Genomic DNA, 6,827 nt, shown 5'->3' on the forward strand with positions numbered 1-6,827 from the left:
CTAATCCCCAACATGACTGCATTTAGAAATAGGACCTTTAGGGAGTAAATTAAATTTAAGTTAGGTCACAAAGATGGGACCCTAATCTGATAGGACAGCTGTCCTTAGAAGAAGAAGAGACACGAGAAATTCCTTCTGTTTCTGGGCATGCGCAGAGAAGAGGCCATCTGAGGATACAGTGAGAGGGTTGTTGTCTTTAAACCAAAAAGAGAGGCCTCTCTAGAAACCAGTCCTGCCAGCACCTTAATCTTGAATTTCTAGCCTCTAGAATTATGAGAAAATAAGTTTCTGTTTAAGCCACCCAGTCTGTGGTATTTTTTTTATGGAACCTCTACCAGACTAATACAGTGTATTTTAAGAAGGATGCTTGCTATGCCTTATCCTCTTGTAAGTGGCTAATCAGTGATGCTGAAGAGCACTATATAGGAGAAATCACAGTTCAGCCTTTGAGAAACTCAAACCACCATTTACACTTTTGAGAAGCAACACACTAATGATAATATATATTGGAACCACATCCTGAAACTTTCCACTATTAGTCTGGGTATGGTAAAATCTTGTTTTAAGCCACACTCAATATGGCTCAGTTACTAAAGTTCCTGAAGGATCTGATTAAGAACCATAGAATTTCTAGCTAATATTATCAAGAGCTACCAAGATAATGCCTTAGTGAACTTTGGTATAATGCCAACCCATTTATAAAGATAAAGGGGATATTACAGAGTAATATCCACAAGATTCTTGTAGAAGGTCAGTTTTAGGATGGAATGGTCACAAATTGGGTATATAACATACTGGGATGAAGGAATGTTGGGGTTTACGTTGTATGGTCTCACAGTAGTTGTTCAGTTCCATATTAGTTCCCCTGTGATCCTATGTTCTCTACTAGAGAAGAATTGTAATTTGAGATGCTTAGATTTTTTTCATTAATACTTTTAGATTTTTTAAAATCTCATGTTGATTGTGTTGTAGATAAAAATCACCCAGTCTTAGAAATGTAGTTGAGAATGAGTAGGGGGATTCACTCTCTCTAAGCACATTTTCTCTCACTGAGGACTTTCAACAGTTTTAAAAACTAGGTTGATTTCCCCACCAACCTGTGCTGCCAGGTCCACCTCTTTGGTTTTACTCACTGATGTAGACCCTGGAGAGTTGGTAAAGACTAGACTATGTAGAGGCAGTGAATTGGTATTTTTCTCTCTATAGTGAGAAAGCAGTGCAGTGCCATTGTATGGCTTACATTTAAAATAATTGTTTGGAATAGGTTGTAGCAGATCAAGGGCGAAAGCTGGGAGACCAGTTATGGTGCAATAGTAAAAGAGGTGAGAAATTATGGTGCTTGGTTAAAAGTGGTAGTAGTGGCTATAGAAAATGGTGGAAGGGTAAGGGTAATATTTTGGAGGCAGAGCCAATAGAAGTTGCTGATGAGCTGAATGAGTAGATGGTGATACAAAAGAAAAGGCAGAATGAGGACAACATCTGTACCTGGGACTTCAGTAATTGGGTAGTGCTTTCACAAACAGGAATGGAAAATGCTGTGTGGAGCAGGCCTTCAGGGGAAAAATTAAATATTCTGTTTTGAACATGTTACTTTTAGTATGCTTATTAAATATTGAGGTCAGCTGCTTAGACACTATAGTATGGAGCTCAACAAAATGGTCCAGCCTACAGATACAGATTTGGAATTCCCACATTTAAATGCCAATATACATTCCTTAGCCCAATATACATTTCTTGGCACAATATGCATTGGCATTTAAAGTCATGGGAATGGATGACCTGGGGGCAGGAATTAAGGCAGATGCAAAAATAATTAATCCATAACCCTCATTCTCAAGGAATGTAGGTGAGAATTTTCAAATACAATTACATATGAAAAAATGTGTATATTATATATATAGCTCAGTATGTAAGTGCCTTAATAAAACTCCAAAATTTTACCTGTCTCCAAGTTCCAATTTTGGTCTTTTAACTGCCAATAATTTATTTCCTAATAAGGCAGTTGAATCCATAGCCAAATCTGAGCTTTCTTCCTACTTTCCTTGCCTAAATTAAGTTAACCTTGAATTAGCAGGGATAGTTAAATCTCCTGTTCTTTCAGTGAGAAGTGTAATTGTTACCCCATAAAGCTATTTTCTGAATATCTCCTAAATATAATACTCTAGAATTCTCTTGTAGTTTGGCAGATTCTGTGGTTTCAAAAATATTTTGTACTCAGGAGTTATAGATTTTCTAGAAGAAAGAAATCTAGAATCAGCCCAACATTCTGGTACCCTTCCTACCTCCCCTGATATTTATAGACATTTGCTCAAATAATAAGTATTCTCATCTTTCCTGACTCAGTTAATGAAAAATGAGTTCACATGACAGTGAAAATAAAGGAAGGAGAAGGAGTAAGGAACATTTTATAATTCTCAAAATATAAGAAAAAACATCTCATTAAAAATTAAAATGTTAGGGAAGAGGTATGAAAAGAGAAAAACCAACAAAAAAGGTTAAAATACAGATAAAGTAACATACAATTCTCCAGACATTTTTAGCACAGGTTTACTTCCTTCTTTTTTGTACTTCTCAACCATCAAATACTAACAGCTCATGAGCTCATGAAAATGAAATGATAACAATGAAAACAATTGTTGAATGCTTATTTTGTGCCTTTCACCGATGTAGGCATTTTTCAAGCCTTAGTTTCTTAAACCTTTACATCAAATCATTGTATAGCAATCAGAGATGACAGCAACAAGCTCAAGGGCATACAGCCCAAATGTGCTTCAGGTGGAATTTTAACTTTGTCTTTTTGCCTTTAGAGTACTTGCCTTTCAACTCTACTGTGGCCTCAGGGAAGAAGGATATAGTGTTTCACCTGCTTTTGTCAAGATGTACCTTAAAAAAATGTTTTTCTCATATGTGGTTCAGCCTAGTAGACCAAGGTTATGAGTTCTCCAAGCCCTGTGGAAATAAAATGACCCCATTCCCTGAAAAAAATTAAAATGTGTTATTTAAAATAAGATTCCAACTTTCCCTTTAAATTTCGATATTTCTTTACAAATGTCTCCCTCTTGGTATTTTCTTTCATTAATTTTCCCCCTCATAGTGGTATGGCTTTTCATAGAAAAAATTTGAAATAACTCAAATACCCTCACTATTAGAGAATATAAATAAATCGTAGTATGTAAACACAATAGAGTAAACCACAATAATGTAAAATGAACAAATCACAGTTCTTGCAACAACTTGGATCAGTCTCACAGATTTTATAATATTGAAACAAAGAAGAGATACAAAATATATACACAGCATAAGTTCATTTATATAAGGCTCAAAATCAATGCCTGACACTTATTTTCAAATGTTTCAGCAAATAAAATATCTGTCTATATCCACCTGTTCAGATACAAAGAACACGTGACAAATTGTTAGCAAATAAGAATCTATGTAGTAGTACATACAGCTTTATTTTATTATTTTGTTACTTTAGGTCTGAGATTTTTCAAAATAAAAAGATAAAGAAGTTAAAAATCAGATAAAGCTAATTTATATTATTTAGGAGTAGTTTCTTCATCTGGGTGATAGATGCGTATGTTTTCTTTATAATTATTTATTAAACTATATATATTTACGTATTTTTCTGTATCTATATTTCAATAAAAAGGTAAAAATGGAATGTATATAAAATACTCTAAATGATGTTTTCTTTAGCTGTGCAGAAGCTTTTTATTTTGATGAAGTCCTACTTGCTTACTCTTTCTTTTATGTCCTTTGTTCTAGGGCATATATCAGTGAAAATATTGCTGCGTGGAATATATGAGATTTTCCTGTCTATGTTCTCCTCTAGGACTTTCATTATATCATGACTTATATTTAAGTCTTTTATCTACCTTGAGTTTATTTTTGTGAATGGTGTAAATTGGTGGCTGAATTTCATTTTTTTGCATGTAGCTGTCCAGGTCTCACAACACCATTTGTTGAAGAGGCTATTCTTACTCTATTTTATGCTTCTACTCTGTTAGGTGAATATTAATTGACCATAGAGAATTGAATTTATTTCCAGACTCTCTATGAAGCTTCTGCATGGCTAAAGAAAACATCAGCAAAATGAAGAGGACCAACTGTATGGGAAATATATTTGCAAATGATACCTTGGACAAGGGTTTGATTTCCAGAATATATAAAGAACTGACATGACTCCACTACAGGAAGACAAACAACCCAATTAAAAAATGGGCAAAGGCCTGAACTGACACTTCTCCAAGGAAAACATACAGAGGGCCCAGAGACATATGAAAGGATGCTCAGCATCACTAGCCATCAGAGAGATGCAAATTAAAACCACAATGTGATATGACTTCACACCAGTCAGAATGGCCATCATAAACAAATCAACAAACAACAGGTGCTATTGAAGTTGTGGAGAAAAGGGAACCCTAGTGCACTGTTGGTGGGAATGCAGGCTGGTGCAGCCACTGTGGAAAACAGTATGGAATTTCTTCAGAAAACTAAAAATGGAACTGCCTTTTGACCTGGCAATTCTACTGCTGGAGTTATACCCTAAGAACCCTGAAACGCCAATAGACCCTATGCACCCTAATGTTCATTGCAGCAAAATTCACCATAGCCAAGGTTAGAAACAGCCTAAAGGCCCATCAGTAAATGAGTGGATCAAAAAACAGTGGTACATTTACACAATAGAATACTATGCAGCAGAAAGAAAGAAGGAGCTCCTACCCTTTGTGACAGCATGGATGGAACTGGAAAGCATTATGCTAAGTGAAATAAGCCAGGTGGTCAAGGACAAATACCATATGATCTCAGCTATAAACAGAACCTGATTAACAAAGCAAAGAAGCAAGCAAAATATAAAGAGACATTGAAATAAAGAACAGACTGACGGTCACCAGAGGGGAGTGAGGAGCGGGAAAATGGGAAAAATAGGAAAATGGTCATCAAGGAACATGTACAAAGGACACATGAACAAAGCCAAAGAAGGTGGTATCGAGGGTAGGAGATGGGCATAGGTGGGGCAGGTGTTTGTGGAGGGGAGAAAATGGAGACAACTGTGCTTGAAAAACAGTAAAAAAAATAAAACAATAAAAATATTCTGAATGATAAAAGTGCTATATACTTGTTAAACATTAGTATTAAAAGTAAACTTTTTTGCTTCATAACAACCAAACATAAGGATGGGATCTTTTGTTATATGGGTCATTTGCTTAAGATCAATTTATTAAAAAATACATACTGAGAATCAGTTTTTGAGGCTGTTGATAATGCCATTAAAGTTTCTATGAGATAGTTCTTACACAACCATCAATTCTGAATCTTGTTTACTTTGATATTAGGTAGTATATTCTTCTAAATAATTCCCATGAAATTATTATTATTATAATATTATTATATATTATATTATTATAGTGCATTATGAAATACACTATAATATGGCAACAATCATTTTGGCAAATATTCTAGCATATGATACTTAAAAAGTAATCATAAAAATCTCTGGATGAAAATTTTATAATAATTCATATAGCATACACAATTTGTATTACCCATGCACAAAATGTTGCCATTGTCTATAGGTTTCTCCAAATTCTTTATTAGGATTTCACAGTATTTTTTTTTTTGTAAAACCCTCAAAGTCAAAAGTTGTTCAGAATTTCATGTTTTCCAACTGACTTTTAATAAAATAGTTGTATTAATCTATTTCATTGTCATCATCTGAATCATCTAAATCAGCACAAAAATGTAAATCACTTTCTTCATTTCTTGTGGTTCTTTGTTAAATGGAGTAACAATTTTTTCTTTCCATATTTTGCAGAAACTTGAAGTTCACAGGCACATGGTCTTACATATTATATGATAAGAATCCTTCATTGTCTTTTGTGAACATTTAACACATTTTTTAGGCCTTGATTGTACTTGCAATATTTTATACACCATTCAAGAGCTTCTTTACAAGGCCGTGTGGTAAAATAACATATTTTTTGAACCATAAGACCCACTTCTCCCAAATTTGGGAGGAAAAGGGGGGTGCATCTTATAGTCCGAATGTAGCTTTACATTTACATTGGTGAAATATTATGTTATTAAATATTTTATCACATTTTTTGCTTCAAAAATTTTTCCCCCTATTTTCCTCCTCTAAAACCTAGGTGCATCTTATGGTCTGAAAAATATAGTAAATTTTAAAGACAAAATATAAAATAAAATGAAATTCAAAAATAAAGAACTTCTTTATAGTGCTAGCATACTCCATCATGAAATTTTGCTTTAATTTTCTTTCTCTGAATCCTCTTATTAAACTTGTCATTTTTTTCTTTTCATTTTTTAAATTTTTAATTGTTGTTCAAGTACAGTTTTCTGTCTTTTACTCCCATCCCACCCCCCCACCCCCCCAGTATCATTTTTTAAGCTAAATGTATTCTGGGGCCTCTGAGGCCTGGTACAGGCCATGTTACCTTCCTGGGAGCTCATCGCCAAAATCACAATCAGCATGTGCTGGGGCAAGAAAGATGCAGGGAAGATCAAAATATTTTGTTAAGTGTTTTTAGGCTCACTATTTAAAGTTTAGAGATTGAGCTAGATAAAAGAAAAGTGACATTTTTGAGAAACTTGAATGAAAGCAAGGCTTTTATTTTTTTTAACAGGGAAATGAAATAACAAATATGGTAATTATGGTGCTTACTTGTGCTATTACACATTTTTGCCACTCTCTGTACCTCCCAAACATCAAGGAAATGGTTAAGTGTACAAGTGAAGCCTAGATAGCTATGCAGGCCAGTATATCCAAAGGAGGTAGAAAAAAAAAATCTTAGGATGATAGTGTA

General features: G+C 34.2%; 1 pseudogene; it reads right to left on the reverse strand.

Moving 5' to 3' along the window:
- Positions 1–5,695: 5,695 nt before the first annotated feature.
- On the reverse strand, positions 5,696–6,474 carry LOC114505941 (annotated as a pseudogene).
- Positions 6,475–6,827: the final 353 nt, after the last annotated feature.

This window comes from Phyllostomus discolor, chromosome 9 (assembly GCF_004126475.2).
Source record: "Phyllostomus discolor isolate MPI-MPIP mPhyDis1 chromosome 9, mPhyDis1.pri.v3, whole genome shotgun sequence".
Lineage (NCBI taxonomy): Eukaryota > Metazoa > Chordata > Mammalia > Chiroptera > Phyllostomidae > Phyllostomus > Phyllostomus discolor.